Below are 24,092 nucleotides of genomic sequence, written 5' to 3'. Positions count from 1 at the left end.
TGTGATCAACATCCACACTTCTCTTTTATCCCACCATACGATAGCAACCATTTTGTCAGTTGACTTAAACTCAGTTTCTGCTTGTTTCAAGATACAACGCACTAATTTGATGTTTCTACAAGAGGTGCAGTCGGCAGGTATTCAGAACGCGAAGAATTAGAATATGACACTGAAATACTCTGGGAAAGCGCACACCTTATTGACGCTTTTGACGCTTTTGATCAGAAACAAACCAATTTCTAGCCATTAAAACAAGTGTTTTATAAGTTGACTTGAGGGTGCAAATTTAACTCGTTGAAGACACGCATTTTGTCATTTTTTATGATATTCCTGACAGAACGCGTTTCATTGACCTCTGCGGTTCTGGCATATTGAGACTCTGCTACTAATGATATATGTTTGTTCCGTGGCTGAGAAGCCAGAGGAATAAGGCTGGGTCGAATACCATTGTCAACTTACAGGGTATGTCCCCGTTCCAAATATGTTCTCATAAGTGTTGGCAATATGTCGCCACTTGTCTCTAAATTGTGGAACCAGTTTCTGTTGTTGCGCCGGTATATACAATGAATTTATAAATTTACCCTGCAGACACTCACACTTCACAGATGTCTTCATTACGATTCTACTTCGCTTAGATGGAATAAATTGTTTAAAAGATAATCGACTTTTGAGTAGCAAGACACTATCGTCGATGCCGAGCTTCTGATTTGGGCTAAATGTGCTGCGCAACGTCGCACGTACTTTATCAACAAAATTCATAATCTTAAATAAACTGTCCCATCCAGTACCCGCACAATTGTTACTAATGTGTAGCATTTTAGAAAGTAAAGTAAAATGGCCTCTGGACATAGTTTCGAACAAAACTGGAGTGTTAAAAGTGTATCTCTAAATCAATAATGACTTATTTTCAACTTTTGAACCAATAAGAAGACAAATAACAACAAAAAATAAAGTTCCTCCATTTCAGTAGCATTCCACCTTGACAGTCGAGACTGAACAGATTCACGAGTACTTGCCTAGGTGTATACGTAAAACCGCTCCCTTTCGTCTGTTGTAAAATAAAACACGTCTTCTGATAGGAATATCATAAAAATGACAAAATGCTTGAGTCATTAATGAATTGACATTTACACCCTGAAATCAACTCACGGAACGCGTGTTCTAATGGCTAGAAATCGGTTTGTTTCTGATCAAACGTGTCACTAAGGTGTGTGCTTTTCCAAAGTATTTCGCTGTCATGTCCTGATTCTTCGGATTCTAAATACCTGTCGACAGCACCTCTTGTAGAAACAACAAACTAGTGTGCTTATCAACTGATGTTCTGAGGACTATTTATTCGAGACCGCACTGAAGACTCGTCACTGCTACCGACATCAGAGAATTCACACCCACTGTCGCTCATAGGGAGTATCTCTAGTATCTCTGTATCTGTGCAACTACATGACGTGACATTTCTCTCAAAGGGAACTAGAAGTTAATCATGACAAAAACATGCAAAGGAAAGGTGAAATCTGCAGTGAGGGACCACAGCAGCAAACGTAGACGCACCACACTCGAACTATTCAGCTGGAACTGTGAAAATCTCTGGAAGAACGGAGCAGAAATTCAGCTCTGCGTGTTAACACGTCTAGAGCACACAGGTAGATGTGGCTCAGTACTCCTAAAGTCGTCCGCAGCAGTGAGAGGGCCTGCGAAACTGGAAGCATAAACACGTAAACTGTGCTGCAGAGAATTCCAGAGGCCACCCTTAAACCCTTCCACAGCACATGGAGAGCGGCAGAGCATGACGAATTAACTCGTTCACAGCAATCAGAGGGCTGGACGGTGCGTGGTCCTTACGTCAAACAGTAGAATTCCAAGTGCCATGAGTCAAGGTCACCCTCATGTGGTGACTTACGTGGTAAGAAGATTGCATGGAAACTTTTGTTTGTATCAATAAAACATCATTGTAATGAAAGTAGAGAATCTGGGTTTTAAAAATAGTAAAAAAGTTGTTGAAGTAAACAGACAAGCCAACTACTAAAGCTGTGAACCCATTCCATGTACTTACAAGGCATACAACTGACACCTTTGAGTTTAAAGATGCTGCTGAAACATTACTGTCAATGCTGGCATGTAGGATCACCAAATGCAGTGTGATGAAAGTGTCTCATGCTCGTAAGTCTCAAACAGATACTAAAAAATAGAAAAATGTCAATTTATTCAGGAGAGGAAAGATCACGGCTGACGGATGCCATGCTGAAACTGATGTGAGAGGCCAGCCATGTGTATTAGTTGCAAAACAGGAAGGCCTGTCGACGATGTTGTCATTTCCTCCTCGACAGTATAGAGAGTTCTACTTTGAATTTTGTAACATCTGACCCCAAGAATGGATAGTGCAAGAAATACAGCAGTGTGGTCTTATGTGGAAATGAAATGGAAGGTAGAAGCACAGAAAAGAAGAGAATAACCTTTGAAATGTGGTGCTACAGAAGAAAAATGAAGATTAAATAGGTGGATCGAGTAACGAATGAGGGGGGCCGATCCAAAAAGGGCATAACTTGACTAAAAGAAAGGATAGCTTAACAGGACACGTCCTGGGGCACCAAGGTGTAATTTATTAACTAACGACGGTGTAGAGGATTAAAAATGAAGAGCGCAACCACGGCCTGAATACAGGTGCAGATGAATGTAGGGTTCAGTACTTATGTAGAATAGTATGGAGAGTGAAGTAAACAAGCCTTTGGATTGATGACAACAGCAGAAACAACCTCGCTCAGCGGCATACGAAAAAGTGAATTATTAAAGTGGAGAAAATAACATCATGAAAGTCAAAAATGTCTCTATAAGTGACCATTGAGCAAGGTAAAACACTTAACGGTCGTTTACTGGAATATGTATGAGATGTGACAAACAAGTAAGTAATTAAGGTCTTTGAGTCCACCCGAGGGCCAACCGAATCGGAGAAGACACAGCCATGGATAGCTGAAGAAATACATTACATTACTAATGAGAGAACGAAATACATCAATGCAAACGACGTGAAATGAAGCCAGCAGTGGATAGCTTAAGAAATACTCCAGATTACGAATGAGAGAAGGCACTACATCTATGCAAACGATACAAGCGGTAGCCAGTAATAGGGGCCGCTTAGAAATGAAGCAAACAGAAAGTGGAAAAAAGTAGAAACGAAATGTCTGATACCTAAAATTAGAAATAAAGCTGTTATGGGAAGAACAGACGTGGAATATGGGGCAAAGGACAAAAAATATTACACTTAAAGCAGCGTGGAAGTCATTAGGAATTTCGTTTGAATGATCACTTATCTTTTATTATACTGAGTAACATCAATAGCAGTCCAGCTTAGATCACTAACAAATTCGATCGTATAAACTGAATAACATGAAATAAAAATTTAATTCACGAACTAGAATTGAAACAAAAATTATCTGGCGATATTTTGGGGAAAGCACAAAAAATCATAGTTATGTAACATATAGAACATTTCTCTACAAATTATTAGTCCTCATTTGTGTAATACACTGAAGCGCGAAAGAAACTGGTACAGGCATGTGTATTCAAATGGAGATAAATGTAAACGGGCAGAATACTCCGCTGCGGTCAGCTAAGTCTATGTAAGGCTACAAGTGTCTGGCGCACTTATTGGATCTGTTACTGCTGCTAAAAAGGCAGGTTATCAAGATGTAAGTGAGTTTCAGCTTGGTGTTATAGACGGCGCACTAGCGATGGTACACAGCATCTACGAGGTAACGAGGAAGTGCGGATTTTCCCGTACGAGTATTTTTCGAATGTACCATGAATATCAGGAATCCGGTAAAACATCAAATCTCTGACACAGCTGCGGCTGGAAAGAGATCTTGCAAGAATGGGACCAACGATGACCGACTAGAATCGTTCAGCATGACAGATGTGCAACCCTACTGCAAATTGCTGCAGGTTTCAATGCTGGGACATCAACAAGTGTCAGCGTGCGAACAATTCAACGGAACATCATCGATATGGGCTTTCGGAACCGAGGGCCCACTCTTGCGCCTTTGATGACTGACGACGCAAAACATTACGCCTCTCCTAGGAGCGTCAACACCGACATAAAACTGCTGATGACTGAAAAGATGTTGCCTGGTTGGACAAGTCTTGTTTCAAATTGTATCGAGCGGATGGACGCGTACGGGTATGGAGACAACCTCATGAATCCATGGACTCTGCATGTCAGCAGGGGACTGTTCAAGCAGGTGGAGGCTCTGTAATGGTGTGTGGCGTTTGCAGTTGGAGTGATATGGGATCCCTGATACGTCTAGATACGACTCTGACAGGTTCAAATGGTTCAAATGGCTCTGAGCACCATGGGACTTAACATCTGAGGTCATCAGACACTCTTCTGAGTTTATACACTTCTGCCGGCCTCAAAACTCCCCGCCATGAACATTATTGAGCATATCTGGAATGCCTTGCAACGTTCTGTTCGGAAGAGATCTCCACCTCCTCGCACTCTTACGGATTTATGGACAGCCCTGCAGGATTCATGGTGTCAGTTCCCTCCAGCATCACTTCAGACATTAGTGGAGTCCATGCCTAGATGTGTTGCGGCACTTTTGCGTGATCGCGGGGGTCCTACACGATATTAGTCAGGTGTTCCATGTATCTTTGACTCAACAGTTTACATGAACATTCTTCTGTGGCGTATTGGTAATTACGGCAGCAGTAGCAAATGGATCAATGCATGGATTAATGAAAAAGTCTGGCTTTCTAAATGATGCAACTCTGGTGGATTACACTTCAGTTTCCTTAAGTTCGACTGTCTGTGGTTCTATAAGTGAATTGCGTATAGCGTCGTGCTGCGTTGTTGAAACCGGTGCTGGGACGTAGCTTACTTGTCTCAAATAGAATCAAGGGATCTGCCGTGCTTAGCGTCCCGTTCCCAGGGGCGGATCGCCTTCAGCGGTTGAACTCAGGACACTAGTGCCAAGTGTTGGTGATCGGCAACTTTACAGCATCATCTCCCCTCGCCACTGAAGCAGTTTCTGATTTAATCACGGCAACACCGCCATAACAGTGGGTAAAATACATTTTCTGACAGAACAAATTTTCCAGAACGAATTTTACATTCTGCAGAGGACTTTTCGCTGTTCGAGCTCCGGCCCGACACACGGAAACAGTGGGTGAAGAAGTTTAATTTTCCGGCAATTTAGCGGCGAAGAATACTACTATTTCGTCTTTAGTTAATCTTCCGGTTTCTTTCTCTCCACTTCTCATTGTAGCACATTTTCTTTCTTTCCTGAAAATTACGTCACTTATATCTTGCCTATCCGTTCAGCCTGCTCTCATCTGCTCTGATTCTGCTTTACATGTTTTCCGGTCTTATACTAATCTTTGCCTGCCCTAACTGTTTTTTTTTTCCCACTTCTTCTACCCTTCCAATCACGAGGTTCAACGAAGTCTTAGAACCTTTACATTTCCCTCGAGAGGATCTTCGACAGACTTCTTACCTCACATATTATTTTTAGCGCATCGACATTTTGTACCACATCTGTCCACCCGTTCTTACATTCTCCGATAGAACCACATTTGAGGTCCTATTATTTCTATACGGTGATATGCCACAGATGTACGCTTTCAGGAACTTCTTCCTCTATTTCACATCAATAGTTGATGTTAGTAGAGCTCTTTCACCTAAGAAATCTTTCCTAGCTTCACCTATTTGCGCCGGCCGATGTGGTCGAGCGGTTCTAGGCGCTACAGTCTGGAACCGCGCGACCGCTACGGTCGCAGGTTCGAATCCTGCCTCGAGCATGGATGTCTGTGATGTCCTTAGGTTAGTTAGGTTTAAGTAGTTCTAAGTTCTAGGGGACTGATGACCTCAGCAGTTAGGTCCCATAGTGCTCAAAGCCATTCGAACCATTTGAACCTATTTGATAATGATAACTTCCTTTTGTCGTGTTTCCTCTGTAATCTAGCCACTAGTTCTAGATACTTTTATTATTACGATTATTTACTATTCGTTAAACTAGATCTAAATAGTGTTTAAAATCACCAAAAGACTACTCTCATCGTTTGTATTTATTTTCCGTAACATTACCACTAATAATTCTGTGACATAATTTACACAAACTGTTGCTTTAAGTATATTTGTCATTCAATATTCGGTATAATACACTGAAGAGCCAAAGAAACTGGTACACGTGCCTAATAACGTGTAGGGCCCCCACGAGCACGCAGAAGTACCGCAGCACGACGTGGCATGGACTTGACTACTGTCTGAAGTAGTACGGGAGGGAACTGACACCATGAATCCTGCAAGGCTGTCCATAAATCCATATGAATACGAGGGGTTGGAGATCTCTTCTGAACAGCGTCTTGCAAGCATCCTACATAAGCCCAATAAAGTTCATGTCTGGGGAGTATGGTGACCAGCGGAAGTGTTTAAACTTAGAAGAGTGTTCCTGGAGCCACTCTATAGCAATTCTGGACGTGTGGGGTGTCGCATTGTTCTGCTGGAATTGCCCGAGTCCGTCGGAATGCACAATGGACATGAATGGATGCAGGTGATCAGACTGGATGCTTACGTACGTGTCACCTGTCAGTCGTATCAAGACGTAACTGGGGTCCCATACCACTCCAACTGCACCCGCCTCACACCATTACAGAACCTCTCCCAGCTGAACAGTCCCCTGATGACATACAGGATCCATCGATTCATGAGGTTGTCTCCACACCCATACACATCCATCCGATCGATACAATTTGAAATGAGACCCGTCCGACCAGGCAACATGTTTCCAATCAACAGTCCATTGTCGGTGTTGACGGGCCCAGGAAAGGCGTAAAGCTTTGTGTCGTGCAGCTGTCAAGAGTACACGAGTGGGCCTTCGGCTCCGAAAGCCCATATTGATGATGTTTCGTTGAATGGTTCGCACGATGACACTTCTCGATGGCCCAGCATTGAATCCTGCAGCAATTTGCGGAAGGATTGCACTTTTGTAATATTGAATTATTCTCTTCAGTCGTCGTTGGTCCCGTTCTTGCAGGATCTTTTTCCGGACGCAGCGATATCGGAAATTTGATGTTTTACCAGATCCCTGATATTCACGGTACACTCGTGAAATGGTCGTATGGGAAAGTCCTCACTTCATCACTACATCGGAGATGCTGCGTCCCATGGCTCGTGCGCCGACTATAACACCACGTTCAAACTCACTTAAATCTTGATAGCCTGCCATTGTAGCAGCAGTAGCCAGTCCATGAACTGCACCATACATTTGTTGTCTTACAGAGGCGTTGACGACCGCATTACCGTATTCTGTCTGTTTACGTGTGTCTTTATTTTAAAATGCATGCCTGTAACAGTGTGTTTGGCGCTTCAGTGTATCATACGTTATCGGAATTTAAGATTGGTGCTCAGGCACCTTCTTAAAAACCAATTACACGAAACTGACTTTTGATATCACTTTATAGATAAGATAGGTCTATATTCACAGCTATGCTCTGCGAGCCACCTGACGGCGTGTGGTGGAGGAGACTTCTGGTAGGCTGTCATGAATTACCCTGATCGCTGTTCCATTAGTAAATGGATCGTAGGGAAAACGCCTGTCGGAGCGCCTCTGTAGGGACACTAATTTCTCTGATTTTAGCATTGTTGTCTTTTTACCAAAGGTAGGTGGCAAAAAATAATACGCTGCCGCCTGTTCTTGAAACGTACACTATTGGAATTTCAATAGCAAATCTGTCCATTATGGACAACGCATCTCTTTTATCTTCTACCATTGGAGTTTGTTGAGTGTTTTCTAACACTCTAGCGTATACTAAGAAAATCTGTGACGGAATACACGAGTCTTTGTTGTATCATTTCTCTTTCTCTGTCTCCAATCAACTGCTCAAACGTGGTAAGAGTTCCAGACTGTCGGACAATACTCAAGAATCGGTCGAACAAATGTTATATATGCACGTTCTTTCGTTGTTCAGCTACAATATCGTAAGATTCTTTCCATGAATCTCAACCTGGCATCTGTTTTTCGTACAATTAGTTTTTGTGGTCACTTCATTTTAGGTAGTTCCTGACGAATACCCGTAGGTATTCCACCTTTGTTGCTCTTTCCATTGATTTATCACCAATAGCAGAATGGAACAATGTATTAATTGATAATACGTTATCATTATTTAGTTTTAGGGTCAACTCACGCCGGCGGTTCTAGGCGCTACAATCTGGAACCGCGCGACCGCTACGGCTGCAGGTTCGAATCCTGCCTCGGGCATGGATGTGTGTGATGTCCTTAGGTTAGTTAGGTTTAAGTAGTTCTAATGGACTGATAACCTCAGATGTTAAGTCCCATAGTGCTCAGAGCCATTTGAACCATTTGGTCAACTCACAGTGGCTGCACCAACCTCCGATCCCCTGCAGGGCTTCCTGCATTTCGCTGTAGTTTTCTGTTTCAACTTTCCGATACACGAAAACATTGTAAGCGAACATGCTCATTGAGTTTCTAGCTTTATCCACTAGGTATTTTATATACGAAGGCGTCCAGGAAAGCAATAAATCCGAATTTTTTTATGTGAAAACCGTTAAAGCTTTTTAAGTTAAACAAACTTTAGTACAATTCTACGTCTATATACTTCAAGTTTATACACACATCAAAAAAAGTTTTGGATCACCTCGGTTTCGAGAGTTCCGGAACCTGTACCGAAAATTGGAATAGAGATCAACATAAACATCATTTCTACCCTTTTTATTGCTCATGAAAACCACACATTGCATGTTGTACCGCCATTCAGCGCGACCGTCAGAGGTGGTGGTCCAGATTGCTGTACACACTGGTACCTCTAATACACAGTAGCAAGTCCTCTTGCATTGATGCATGCCTGTATTCGTCGTGGCATACTATCCACAAGTTCAACAAAGGCACTGTTGAAAGGGTGGAAGTGACAATGGAACACAAAGTGCCCTCCGCCACCCGCCGTGAGCAGTGCGACCCAGCGCCTTACCTCTGTCTCCGGGAGGTGGCAGCAACGAGGCCGCTGCCGGTGTCGGCGCGCCAGTCGCCGTCCGCGGAGGGGTGTGTGCGGCGCCGGCCGTTGGTCGCTGGCTGCTGGCTACTGCCTGCTGGCTGCTGGCTGCAGCGGCGAGGAACGCCTACTGACGGTCCGGCACCGCCGAGGGCGCGAGCTGCTGGAGATGCGGCGCTGCGCATGCGCCGGGGCACCGGTCTTATCACAAGTCGCGCGTCGGCCAGGGGATGTGAAGGAAAGAGGGGGGGGGGGGGGGGGGGGGAGTGCAGCCGTGACGTCGCACGCACCCAGCTGATCTGCCGCCAACGCGAGCCTTTGCGGCGCCGCTTTCATGTGGTGCGCGCGTGGGCCGCCTCCGATGCCGTTTCCGTCACCGGCGACGGGCGGCGCTACCTGCATTAAACGACGCGGGGGCGGACGTGACGCGGACACCACCGCTGACGCAAGTCCGTCCTTGTCAAGGGACATCCACGTTCTACCGACAGTTTCTCATGTACGGATTGAAACCTTTAAACATTTATAGCCTCCAAGTGTCTCTTGAAACGTTAAATACAAGTCAATTATTCAAAAACAGTCTTAATCACATTTATTATTATTATACCGCCAATCGGTTTCAACCCGACGTAGGCGTCATCTTCTGGGCGTTTACACCACAGTTTCCTGCCACTATGGCCTGCCGGAGTGGCCGAGCGGTTCTAGGCGCTACAGTCCGCAACCGCGCGACCGCTACGGTCGCAGGTTCGAATCCTGCCTCGGGCATGGATGTTTGTGGTGTCCTTACGTTAGTTAGGTTTACGTAGTTCAAAGTTCTAGGGGACTAATGACCTCGCCCGCATCTCGTGGTCGTGCAGTAGCGTTTTCGCTTCCCACGCCCGGGTTCCCGGGTTCGATTCCCGGCGGGGTCAGGGATTTTCTCTGCTTCGTGATGGCTGGGTGTTGTGTGATGTCCTTAGGTTAGTTAGGTTTAAGTAGTTCTAAATTCTAGGGGACTGATGACCATAGATGTTAAGTCCCATAGTGCTCAGAGCCATTTGAACCATTTTTTAATGACCTCAGCAGTTGAGTCACATAGTGCTCAGAGCCATTTGATGCCTGCCGTTATGTAGACAGGAGTGACACCACCAGCAGTCGACCAGTGGTGTAAACGCGCGGAAGATGACCCCTACGTCGGGTTCAAACCGTTTGGCGGTATAATAATAATTAATGAGATAATACTGTTTTTGAATAATTGATTAATGATAATAATCGCTACATCATCTCCACATCCCTGTTGTCCAAAAATCTGTTAAATACAATATTTTTTTATTAAAAGTAATCCTTATTTTGAGAGGACGTAGTACAGACCAAAACAAAAACAGTGTCCAATAAACATGGACTCTAAAATTCACACAATACCAATGAGCACTTGTTCGTCTTTACTACTGTGGCAACTCATCTCTCTTCTATTGCAATCTATTTCCTATTACGAACAACCTACACGCTGCAGTAAGCCAATGAACAAAGAAGTGAGAACACATTATTTTGTTACTGTGAAACATAAGAGCTTCTAACGCAGGGGCCGCCAAGTTTTTTTCTTCAAGAGCCAACATTGACGTTGTGGAACGGCATCTCGGGCCGAAGATATTGCTGTCTTATTTTCATTGGTAACCTTCATAAATTACACTAGTGGCCATTAAAATTGCTACACCAAGAAGAAATGCAGATGATAAACAGGTATTCATTGGACAAGTATACTATATTCGACTGACAAGCGATTACATTTTCACTCAATTTGGGTGCATAGATCCTGAGAAATCAGCACCCAGAACAACGAACTCTGGCCGTAATAACGGCCTTGATACGCGTGGGCATTGAGTCAAACAGAGCTTGGATGGCGTGTACAGGTACAGTGCCCATGCAGCTTCAACACGATACTAGTTCTGGCGTATTGTGAGGAGCCAGTTGCTCGGCCACCACTGACCACACGTTTTCAATTGGTGAGAGATCTGGAGAATGTGTTGGCCAGGGCAGCAGTCGAACATTTTCTGTATCCAGAAAGGCCCGTACAGGACCTGCAACATGCGGTCGTGCTTTATCCTGCTGAAATGTAGGGTTTCGCAGGGATCGAATGAACGGTAGAGCCACGGGGCGTAGCACATCTGAAATGTAACGTCCACTGTTCAAAGTGCCGTCAATGCGAACAAGAGGTGACCGAGACGTGTAACCAATGGCACCCCATATCATCACGCCGGGTGATACGCCAGTATGGCGATGATGAATATACGCTTCCAATGTGCGTTCACCGCGATGTCGCCAAACACGGATGCCACCATCATGATGCTGTAAACAGAAGCTGCATTTATCCGAAAAAATGACGTTTTGCCATTCGTACACCCAGGTTCTTCGTTGAGTACACCATCACAGGCGTTCCTGTCTGTGATGCAGCGTCAAGGGTAACCGCAGCCATGGTCTCCGAACTGATGGTCCATGCTGTTCCTGCAGATGGTTGTTGTCTTGCAAACGTCCCCATCTGTTGACTCAGGGATCGAAACGTGGCGGCACGATCCGTTACAGCCATCCGGATAAGGTACCTGTCATCTCGACTGCTAGTGATACGAGGCTGTCAGGATCCCACACGGCGTTCCGTATTACCATCCTGAACCCACCCATTCCATATTCTGCTAACAGTCACTGGATCTCGACCAACGCGAGCAGCAATGTCGCGATACGATAATCCGCAATCGCGATAGGCTACAATCCAACCTTTATCAAAGTCGGAAACGTGATGGTAGGTATTTCTCCTCCTTACACGAGGTATCACAACAACGTTTCACCAAGCAACGCCGGTCAACTGCTGTTTGTGTATGAGAAATCGGTTGGAAACTTTCCTCATGTCAGTACGTTGTAGGTGTTGCCACCGCAGGCAACCTTGTGTGAATGCTCTGAAAAGCTAATCATTTGCATGTCACAGCATCTTCTTCCTGTCGGTTAAATTTCGTATCTGTAGGACGTCATCTTCCTGGTGTAGCAATTTTAATGGCCAACAGTGTAGTAAATCATATTTTGAGAGGAGGTAGTATGGACCAAAACAAAAACAGTGTCCATTAAACATGGGCGCTAAAAGTCACACAAGACCAATGAGCAATTGTACGTCTTTACTACTGTGGAAACGCATCTCTCTTCTATTGCAATCACTTTGCTATTACGAACGACCTACACAATGTAGCAAGCCAATGAATAAAGAAGTGAGAACACATTATTTTTTTACTGTGAAACACTAGACCTTCTAATGCAGTGGTCGCCTTGTTTTTTTCCTTCAAGAGCCAACACTGGCGTTGTTGGGCGGTATCTCTGGCCGTAGATATTCCTGTCTTATTTTCACTGGTAACCTTCATAAATTAGTATGTTATGAGGGCCCAATAGACTAGCTGTGGTGAGGGTGCCGTAAGTCAGCTACCAGCCTATTAGTACGGTTCGAAGGCGGCACTATTCGTAACACTTCGTGTTCTTTGTTGCAGAATGCTGCCACCCTCAAAGAATCCATTCGTTGCCTGACAAAGTGTTGTGCTGTGTTAGTAAACGATTAATTAATTAATAACAGTAATTTTACTTACATAGAAATGCATTATGCAATAAGCAATACGATCGGAAATATTTACTAAATGTTTTGATTGGTTGGTTGGTTTCGTGGATTCGACCAAACAGGGAGGTCATCGGTCCCATCGTCTTAGGGAAGGATGGGGAAGGTTGTCGTCCGTGTCTTTTCAAAGGAACTATCCCGGCATTTTCCTGAAGCGATTTAGGGAAATCGCGGAAAACCTAAATCAGGATGGCCGGACGCGGGCTTGAATCGTCGTCCTCCCGAATGCGAGTTCAGTGCCAATCACTGCACCATCCTCATCGGTAAATGTTTTGAATATCGTTTTTCTCTGCATATTGTGTTGTACTACAACAGCTTCAATTTAGTTACATATTCCTTACTACATATATGTATCGCATTTTGAGGATGACCGTCTATATAATGCGCTTTCACGATTCCATATTACATCCGTCTGAAATACACCACCGATTGTGGAAATTGCAACACCAAGAATGAAACGTATGAATTCGATTAATTTAATACCACAGGTTATGTATATGACAAGCAACAAATGATTATCTTTTCAAATTGTACATGCTCTCTGAGCCCTACTATTCAGTATGTCGTGTGGCCACCATGCGCTGCAATTAGAGCTGCTATACGCCGTGGCACTGAATCAATAAGGTTGTTAATACGTTCCTGAGGGTTTTCCCTCCACGCAGTTTGTATCCGAGCTGAAAAAACTGTGACACCAGTTACTGGAGGACCGTGACACACCAGGTGCCGACCAACCATATCGCAGACATGTTCGATGGGCGACATGTCTGGCGAATGTGCAGGTCGGGGAAGCAATGATACTCGCCGCTCTTCGAAGAAGTACTGTGTATTCCTCGCAATATATGGCCGGGCATTGTCCTGTTGAAATGTGCCCTGTGGAGATGGTTGAAGCAGGGAGAGTACCTCAGGCTCCACAACCTCCGTTAGAAACCGGCTGCTGTTCAAAGTGCCCGCAATACGTATGAAGCGAGAACGATTGTTGTAACCAATGGCACCCCAAACCATCACACCTGGTGTTTGTCTGCTCTACCGCTCCACAATGCAAAAATGGTTCAAATGGCTCTGAGCACTATGGTACTTAACTTCATCACTCCCCTAGAACTTAGAACTACCTAAACCTAACTAACCTAAGGACATCACACACATCCATGCCCAAGGCAGGATTCGAGCCTGCGACCGTAGCGGTGCGCGGTAGCAGGCTGAAGCGCCTAGAACCGCTCTGCCACTTCGGCCGGCCAATAGGCTTCCATTATACTGTCAAGTGATGTCATAAAACTACAATGTAGAAGCAGGGAGTGTGGTGTATGGTTCGGCGGCACCCTCAGCGTTGCGTTTACTCGACCGAATGCACACTGAGGCGTTCGCCTAGCGACAGGTGCCCTTTTCACGAGTCCGGTGACCAGAGTCCTGGTGGAGGCCGGAGTCCCTCCATTGCAGGTTAGGCGCTCGCAATTGCTCTCCAGTTACGTTGCACACGTTTGTAGTTCTCCTGCGCATCCGAATTACACTCTCCATTTACCGCCCACGACGTTTCATCTCCCTCATCGGCGGCCCAGGTCAGGGCTTACCATTTCAGTTCGTGTGCGATCCCTTCTCTCCGAACTGGGGTCCTTGCCTTTACCATCTATACTTAAGGTTCATTCACGAGCACCTCCATGCTGTACACCTAGGCAGCGGCTTCGTCTGGACCTTTCACATGGCCCTAAGGACTCAGTTAACCCTGCGACTCTCCACTGTTACTTTCTCTCGATTCTCGACATGTACCGGGGTCATGAAGTGGTCGATGGCTGATGGTCACGTTGGCTTCGTCTATGTTCCTGGAGGACATATAGAACAGCACTCCTTACCAGATTGCTGCAGTGTTTTTAATGCAAAGCTGGTGGCCATATCTCGTTCTTTTGAGCACATCCGCTCATGCCCTGGCGAGTCATGTCTTTTGTGTATGGACTCCTTGAGCAGCCTACAAGCTATCGACCAGCGCTACCCTCGTCATCCTTTGGTAGCGACCGTCCAGGAGTCCATCTATGCTCCGGAACGGTCCTGTCGTTCGGTGGTGTTTGTCTGGACCCCTGGTCACGTCGGAATCCCAGCCAGCGAACTTGCCCACAGGATGGCCAAAAAGGCTACGCGGAAACCGCTTATGGAGATCGGCTTCTCTGACACTGACCTGCGTTCAGTAGTACGCCGCAATGTTTTGCGGCTTCGGGAGACGAAATGGCATAACCTCAGTACGCACAACAAGCTGCGTGCCATTAAGAAAACTGCGAATGTGTGGAAGACCTCCGTGCGCGCCTCTGGCAGGGACTCTGTGGTTCTCTGTCGGCTCCGCATTGGCCACACGTGGCTGACGCATAGTTACCTCCTCCGTCGAGAGGACCCACATCGGTGTCGATATGGCTCACGGATGACGGTCGTCCATCCCTTGCTGGACTGCCCACTTTTAGCCGCTCTGCGGCAGGCTTTTAACTTTCCCAGCACCCTACGTTCGATGTTGGGCGACAATGCCTCAACAGCAGCTTTAGTTTTATTCGTGAGGGTGAGTTTTATCATTTGCTATAAGTATTAGCACATGTACTTTGTCCCTGTGTGTCCTCCACCCAAGTGCATTCGAGGTGGAGGTTTTAATATGTTGCAGAGTAGCTGGCTTTTCCTTTTTATCCTCATTGTCAGGCCATCCATGGTAACCTGCTTTCTAGTTTTAACCTCTTCTACCTTTTTCTTGCGTCTTTGTGGTTTTGTTGCCCTTCCGTCGTTAATGTGGTTTTCCCTTTCATTCTGTTTTGTGTTGTAAGCCTCATTGTCTTATTCTCACCCTTGTGTCATTGCTTCCTTCGGGTCAAGGGACCGATGACCTCGTAATATGGCCCCTTCCCCCCTCTTTTAAACAAACCAACCAACAAAACTGGTTCCGCTGCACTTACCCAGAACTGTGAGTATAATTTCCAGTAGCAACAGTAACAGACGTTTAGTGCATGCTGTAACAAGGGCAATAATAGAGGCACGTGTCGTCATCGTAGTAGCAAAGAGCTTGCAGTAGAAGAGATGTGATTCTTGTAAGCCCATGTTTACTGGAAGATGAACAGGAGATCATAGCTTTTGGGGCATGTATTTGGAACTATGTGTACTGGACTTTTCTGTCTTGTTTTGGTTCATATTACCACTTCTCAGGATAGATAACACATTTTTAACACCCTGTGTACTGGATGATTTAGTCCGCCTTCGTAACTACACTCACGTTCAGAAAAACACAGCATCTTGAACTATTAGAGATACGACGTTCATATTCACAGGACATGTACATTAGTGAAACGATTAGCATTTGAACCATGTCACTCCGCGGGTTCGAGGTCAACATGGATATCGCGGCTCAGCACCACCTACCGGTAAAATGTGTCTCTGGCTCTCGTTTTCGCTACAAACCGAAGGTAATGGGTAAGTTTGACTTGAGCAGATGTGCAGAAAGCCTCGCAGATGTATGCGCGAATCGTACTGTCAAATCAGTGAGTTTGAAAGACGGTGCATTATTGGCATGAGAGAAGGGGATGCATCCATCTGGGAAATTGCTGCTCGTGTGGGATGAAGTGTTTCGGCAGTGCGACGGGTGTGTGCAGAGTGGTTCAAGGAAGGCCGTAAAACACGACGAGATGGGGCAGGTCGCACCGCTTAGAGCACCCCACCAGAAGATTGACACCGCATCCGAATGCCACTGCAGGACAGATCTACGTCCTCCTCTGTTCTGGCGCAACATTGAAATGGTCTAACACACCGCACGCTGTCAGGGCAGTACTTCGCCATTTATTATGGCATGGCTTACGTGCGCGTCGTCCACTTCTCCGCCTGCTTTTCACGAATGCTAGGCGGCAATCGGGTATTGAACGCGGTCACTGGCAGCAGAAATGGCATCAGATAGTATTTTCGGACGAATCCAGATTCTGTTCGTTTGGAAATGATGGCCGCATTTTGGTTAGCCACAGTCAGGGGGAGCGTCATCATAATGACTGCATCCGCACAAGACATACAGCACCAACTCAAGGCCCTTATGGTGTGGGGTGCTATTGGGTACGACAACAGTTGGTGCGTGTCCAGGGCTCTGCGACCAGTGTTGCCTGCGACCTGCAGCCATATCCTTTCTGCACAACACCCCAGGTGCCATTTTTCAACAAGACAATGCGCCACCACGTGTTTCTGCACGAACACATGCCTTCTTGGTTTCACAGGATGTCACACTTTCGCCCCGGCTCGCTAGAGCACCAGACATGTCGCCAATCGAAAATGTGTGGGATGTTATGGGTGCAGTGCTGTGATCCAGTGCCAACCACCACAGATTAACTTTGTAACCAGATGAGTCCAGCATGCATGACTATACCACAAGACGCAATTCGCGCCTTATACGCGTCGATGGCATCACGAGTGGAACAAACCATCAGGGCCCTTCCCTCCTAGGCAACAGGACACATGCTGAACCGATGTGATGCTGAAATGCTAACCGTTTATGCAGAACATCCTAATATACTTGTCCCGTGAATATGAACATCCTGTCTCCAGAGGTTCAAGGTGTTCTCTTTTTCTGAACGTGAGTGTAAATGGTCACAGTACCGCCCACTGCCATATTGGGCGATCCGGCTTCGATTCCCCCAGTACTGTCAGTGATTTTCCCTCAGTGGGTGGACTGCAACGGTGTGCACCCAGCCTCGTGCGGCCAACTGAGGAGCTACTCGGCGCATTAGTAGCGGTTCCAGTGTCAAGAAAGTCGACAACGAACACAACGAGCGGGAGAGTGCTGCGTTGACCACATGCCCCTCCATACCGCACCCAATGACACGGCGGTTGGCCGGACCCGATTGCCTCGTCTGGAACCAGATGGCCCAACTTTACTTATGTCGGATAATTTGTTTTCATTCAGACAAAAGTCATAAGACTTTCAATCAACACATTTTCTTAATCGTCTTAAGCTATGATATAATCTCTTGAGTCCCGAGCACACATTTTCTGTTATTGCTTTCGGTAATGCCAATGAAGAATTAAATGAAACTCAAAATTTTTAAGGCCATAGCGAATTTTTTGTAGATGTTATCGTACACGATACCTTGGGACTCAAGCAGGAGAGTTACACACTCAACTATCCAGCTTCATACTGCTTCATTACAAAGAAAAACAATCATAAACATTGCACATTTTGTTCATATTTGCTGTAGATTTAAAGATAGGACAAACTAGAAACTTGGTATGTAAAATTTCAACAACTGTAAGTAAAAAATTAAAAACGATTTAAGCAAAAGTTTTCTAAATAAACTGTCTGAAAAGAAACAGTATTCATTTTAATAACATACTTACTCTTATTCACTTTTATGTTTCCAGAATTCGTTTCTTTCTCGAATTTGAGCAATAGACACTGCTTCTTCTTCTGATTCATCGCATCAAAGCGTACGTTCATCATCAGCTTAATCAATTTCTATGTCATACTTACCTGGATTAATTCTGTTGGCCATCTGAATCATCTCTTCACCGGTCAAGTCTGGGGATCAAGTGAAAGAAAATATCACCAAACCTCAGCTGTTATAAGTAAAGCCGGCATTGAGTCCCGAGGTATCATATGTGGTAAGTTTAAAGCTTACGTTATGACGTTAATTCATAGATCGCTACTAACTGAGGGATGTCTGTACAGTTTTTATACGGTATTAAAGCATGTGGAAACTCATGTAGTCAGAAAAAGATACCTCTTTACCTTTATTTCGCCGATACATGCTCTGCAGTCGCAGAATCCAAAGTTTCCAATCAGTGCTGGCACATCAAGATGTTCAGCAGAAGGACAAATAATTGACCTGACGCCAGCGCGATGTCTATTGTACTTGATATCATGGACCAGAAAACGTTCAGCTGCGTACGCGAGTGAGAAGAAAATAAAATCTGGTCGTATTATGTATGATTTATCGAGACTGAAGAGGAGAGCACCATCAATATTCCAGAATGAGATTTTCATCTGCAGCGGAGTGTGCGCTGATGTGAAACTTCCTGGCAGATTAAAACTGTGTGCCGGACCGAGATTGGAAGTCGGAACCTTTGACTTTCGCGGGCAAGTGCTCTACCATCTGAGATACCTAAGCACGACTCACGCCCCGTCCTCACAGCTGTACTTCTGCCAGTATCTCATCTCCTACCTTCCAAACTTTACAGAAGCTCTCCTCAAAACCTTGCAGAACTAGCACTCCTGAAAGAAAGGATATTGCGGAGACATGGCTTAGCCACAGGTTGGGGGATGTTTCCAGAATGAGATTTTCACTCTGCAGCGGAGGTGCGCTGATATGGAACTTCCTGGAAAATTAAAACTTTGTGCCGGGGCGACACTCGAACTCAGGATCTTTGCCTTTCGCCGACAAGTGTGCAAGTGTACACAGTTTTAATCTGTCAGGAAGTTTCACCATCAACATTTTTTTTACAGCCGGAATCCACTGTATTCTGGCTGTAGAATATCCTTAGTCAGACTATAATATTTCTGGCTTTGCAGCCATCATATTCGTGTACAAGAAGCTCTTCCTAGAGCAGTTGAGAAGGCAGCAGTGGTGAGATGACGTAATGTGGCGTGAGGTACCGATGACAGATGGTTTGCTATCGTCAGAAACACCGCCTAAACTGTGGTCCTCCTCCGCGATTGGTTGCTGCGTTCGGAAGCTGTGCGCCAAAATGATAATTTTCTGTTATTAATATTAGACATGCTAAACAGCGTATTTACTTACACTTCAACTTAAAACATCTCTCAATAGCGTGCCATCATTCCATTATTTCACAAATATTATCAACCAGAAGAATGATAAACAATGAAAAGGTAGACGAAGCACTTCGTCGATCTTCGGTTCGCACCTGACTTGATGGCGGGCGAAGTGGTTCGGCTGTAAGATCGTAACTAGTTCGGCAGTTTCGGAGGACAGACACGTTGTCTGCCGTGGTCGGTATCTGTTAAGACTTTATTAGTAATCTGGTTTGTAAATATGAGAGCTGGTTCGCCAGTGTCGGGAGACAGACATGTTGTCTGCGGCGGTGTCAGTTAAGACTTAATTTGCAATATCTAATCTGTGAATAGTGCTGGTTCGACAGCCTCGGAGGACAGGTATGTTGTCTGCCGAAATCGGTGTTAAGTCTTTACTAGCAAACTCTGGTTATTTGGACATACAGTTGAGAAAAGTGTGATATTAATCACGGAAATAGGCAGTTCATTAATCCCGTATAAACGAACTGATTGGAAATTTAATCATTTCTAAAATAACAGTTCCTTGCTAAGAGTTTCTTGCAGCCTCAAGATAACGGATTTACGACCTACGCGCTATTTTCTGAGCAGGGGACAGCTGTAGAAGACTGCAGGTTTGTAAACATTTGTTAGAACTTACGCAATCCACTCAGGGCGGTGGAAACAAATAGGCACCTCACGTGTACTGCAATATTAGTACATATGAGATCAGTGACACGTCATCTGTGGTAACACAGAAGAGGTATGAAGGAGAGGTATATTTTTGAGGGAAGGGGTTTATCAAATGGTTCAAATGGCTCTGAGCACTATGGGACTTAACATCTGTGGTCATCAGTCCCCCAGAACTTAGAACTACTTAAACCTAACTAACCTAAGGACATCACACACATCCATGCCCGAGGTAGGATTCGAACCTGCGACCGTAGCGGTCACGCGGTTACAGACTGAAGCGCCTAGAACCGCACGGACACACAGGCCGGCGAAGGGGTTTATCGCACACACGTTTATATACCCCTCTCTCTCTTTCTCGCCTTCTCTCTCTTTTTCTACTTTCCGTAAGACAAAATCTATTATAAAGCTTTAAAAATCACCTCAAAGAAATCTAGCTACGTCCATGAAGTGATAGGGACATTCCTTGTCTCTTAATTCACTCTTAGATACATCTCAATTTTCCCAACGATGGATGACTTGGCACAGAAAATGGGGGCGGGGGGTTGAAGTTTACGCTTTGACCGCTAAAGAAGCGTTTGACCCTGACGATCACCTCGTTGTAATTCTGTAAACGCCTGCCATGCAACTTTTTCTTTATTCGAGGGAAGAGGACGAAATCACAATAGTCCGATTAAAATTGCTTGATAGTTGACTTCCGTCAACTGCCTCTACAGTGTTGCGACATCCGCTGCCGGCTACTGCTCGGTTATAGGGGACACAGAAACATGACCGATCACTTCACATAAGTTGTTAATGTGTAACACGGAGCAATGTTGGAAGCGACCGCCGCGAGGTGTGACAGAAATGGGAGATGCTTTGTCAATAGCTGATTTTGATTGACCAATGAACGAACTGCGGCAGACTACGGCTATTGTAGCCCTAAATTTAAACTCACGTCCTACCTCGTGACGTAAAATGCATTTGAGAAAACGGCGATCAGCAGTCTGCAGCAGAAATAAAATACAATCATTTTTTTCAGGGCGTTTAGGGCTAACCTATACGAGCGAAACCAAGACAGAAAAATTTCGTAATAAGTTCCACAGTCATTTTCCGCGCAAAATTTCAGTTTTAGCGGAGAAACAAAATAATTTCTCGCTGTCATTCGTTACCTGACACTGGGAGGACGTCACAAGACAACCGTTCAAGTTGATCGTTGATTCCTTTACTCAGTTTTTTTATTACAGAGGACGAGCAGCTCTCTGACCGAACACGACCTTCGATACGTCAGGTTTATACGCTATCCACAAAGCTGTGCCATTACTCTGCTACAGACGCTTGAATTTGTAAATCTGATGCTACATTCCCAACGATTTACAGCCAACCTTCAAAAATTCGGCTTCGTGCAATGTCGTGCGAAGCTTATCTGATACACGGAAGAGCGAAATAAACTGGTACACCTACATAATATCTTGCAGGGCTTCCGCGAGTACGCAGACGTGCCGCAACACGACGTGGCATGGACTCGACTAATGTATGAAGTAGTGCTGGTGGGAACTGAGACCATGAATACTGCAGGGCTGTCCACGAATCCGTAGCGTACGAGGGGGTGGATATCTCTTCTGAACAGCACGTTGCAAGGCATCCCAGAGATGCTCAATAATGTTCATATCTGGGGAGTTTGGTGGCTAGCGAAGGTGTTTAAACTCAAAGGAGTGTTCCTGTAGCCACCCTGTAGCAGTTATGGACGTGTGAGGTGGCCAATTGTCCTCCAGGAATTGCCAAAGTCCGTCGGAATGCACAGTGGACGTGAATGGATGCAGGTTACCATACAGTATGCTTACGTACGTGTCACTTGTCAGAGTCGTATCTAGACGTCTCAAGAGTCCCATATCAGTCCAACTGCACAAGACCCACGAGACCCGTCCGACCAGGCAAGGTGTGTCCAGTCATCAACAGTCCAATGTCGGTGTTGACGGGCCCAAGGGAGGCGTAAAGCTTTGTGTCGTGCGCTCGTCAAGGGTACATGATTGGGCCTTAGGCTCCGAAAGCCCATATAGATCGCGTTTCAATGGATGGTTCGCACGCTGGCACTTTTTACTGGCCCTTCATTGAAATATGTAGCAATTTGAGGAAGGGTAGCACTTACATCACACTGAACGATTCTCCTCAGTCGTCGTTGGTCTGTTCTTGCAGGATCTTTTTCCGGCGGCAGCGATGTCAGAGATTTGATGTTTTTGCCGCATTTCTGACATTCACGGTACACACTTGATGTGGCCGTAGGGGAAAATTCCCACTTCATCGCTACCTCGGAGATTCTGTGTTCCATCGCTCGTGCACCGACTATATATCACCACGTTCAAACTCACTTAAATCTTGATAACCTGCCACTGAAGCAGCAGTAACAGACCTAACAACTGCTCCAGACACTTGTTGTCTTATATAGGCGTTGCCGTCGGCAGCGCCGTATTTTGCCTGTTCAGATATCTCTGTATTTGACTACAAATGCCTATACCAGTTTCTTTGGCGCTCCACTGTGTAATCCGATCTCTGTGATTATAATAACTGTGTAAATGATGTGCGAATCGCATCTTCTACGGAAGCATCCAGTAGTGTGTGTGTGTTTATTGATTTTGATGTGGTTATCATATGTGATGAAATACGAAATAAGTGCCATAACCAGAAAGAGCGGTAAGAAAGAGCGCTGCACAAGACGTCGGAAGTGAACTAACTGTTGTGGCGGTGTGACAACTGCGAACCGTTAGGGTGTGACGTTGAGAGTTCCGCAGGAAACCAGCTACAGCACATGAAGTACCGAGTATCAGGTAGTTTTAATCGGACTAAAGATGCCATTTAGGTGAGGCAAAATCCGCTAACCCAAAGAAACAGCTCATGTGACTTGTGTCCTGTTTCCACTGTTTGCATTGGTCCTTGGTCCCGGGGCCATAGTGACACGTCCAGCACCCGCCCACGGTGGTTAGGCGGATAAGAAAGTCATGTGGAGTGACCTGAAACGACTGAAACATTTCCGTTGTGCCACGGTTCGGCGGCCGCGGGAGTTTGCGGGCGACGACCTTCCTCATGTTCAGACTATTGTGCAAAATGTACTGATTTTCCCTTTTTTCACTCGCCTCGACTGTGACACACCGGAGCACCATAGGCTTCACTTCTCTTGTCATTCCCGGTTCTTCACCGAGTGATAGTCTACCGCTTCGTAGTTCATCATTCAGACTTGTTACAGAACACTGGAAGCGCTAAATGGTTCAAATGGCTCTGATCACTATTTGACTCAACTGCTGAGGTCATTAGTCCCCTAGAACTTAGAACTAGTTAAACCTAACTAACCTAAGGACATCACAAACATCCATACCCGAGGCAGGATTCGAACCTGCGACCGTAGCGGCCTTGCGATTCCAGACTGCAGCGCCTTTAACCGCAAGGCCACTTCGGCGGCTACTGGAAGCGCATATGATACCTAACCACTGTGGCATGTGACGGTCAATTGTTTGCGTACACTTCCACCAACTCTGTGTGTGTTGTTGTTACGTCTACAACTTTGTTTCGTACGTTTTTTTCTCGAATTCTGATGCTTTATTGTGAAAAAGTTACAAAACATTTACCTGTCAAAGTAATGACCGTCGCTGGCCATTACTTTCTCATCTTACGAATCTCGCGGCGGAAAAACTGGGCGTCTTCTGAGGAGTTCGATGAATCGACTCAGTTTTGCACGTGGTCATATGATCGGAGGTGCTTGTCACACTGGCCGTGTGCCACTAATCAAAAGAAGTTGGTAGCCACAGGGATCCATGTGTGGAGAAAACGACTTGTGGGGTAGCTCTTCCCATTTCAACGTTTCATTTTTGATTGGTTTTGCGATATGGGGTCGAGCACTGTTATGCTGCATAATCGCCTTTTCATACCTATTGTTGTATTGTGGCCGTTTGTGCTTCAGTGGTCGGCTCAAAAGCATCAATTGTTTTTGATAACATCTCCTGTGATTATTTGCGTCGGTTTCAGTAGCTTCGAAAACTTTCGCTCTTCCACCGCCATGCCTGTTTTCAACGTCGATATCACCATCCTTGAAGC

The 24,092-nt window shown here is 45.5% G+C and overlaps 1 protein-coding gene across 1 annotated transcript in view; it reads right to left on the bottom strand.

Moving 5' to 3' along the window:
- The window catches only part of LOC124798170 (putative phosphatidate phosphatase), a 356,955-nt gene extending 347,939 nt beyond the window's left edge, over nucleotides 1-9,016 (bottom strand). The window contains exon 1 of the mRNA XM_047261453.1: nucleotides 8,977-9,016. The gene's annotated coding sequence lies outside the window, so the exon portion shown is untranslated. The remainder of the gene's footprint in view (nucleotides 1-8,976) is intronic.
- Nucleotides 9,017-24,092: the final 15,076 nt, after the last annotated feature.

The sequence above is a fragment of the Schistocerca piceifrons genome, chromosome 5 (genome assembly GCF_021461385.2).
Source record: "Schistocerca piceifrons isolate TAMUIC-IGC-003096 chromosome 5, iqSchPice1.1, whole genome shotgun sequence".
Lineage (NCBI taxonomy): Eukaryota > Metazoa > Arthropoda > Insecta > Orthoptera > Acrididae > Schistocerca > Schistocerca piceifrons.
The sequence above is the reverse complement of the archived record's forward strand: the minus strand, read 5'-3'. Positions and strand labels throughout refer to the sequence as shown.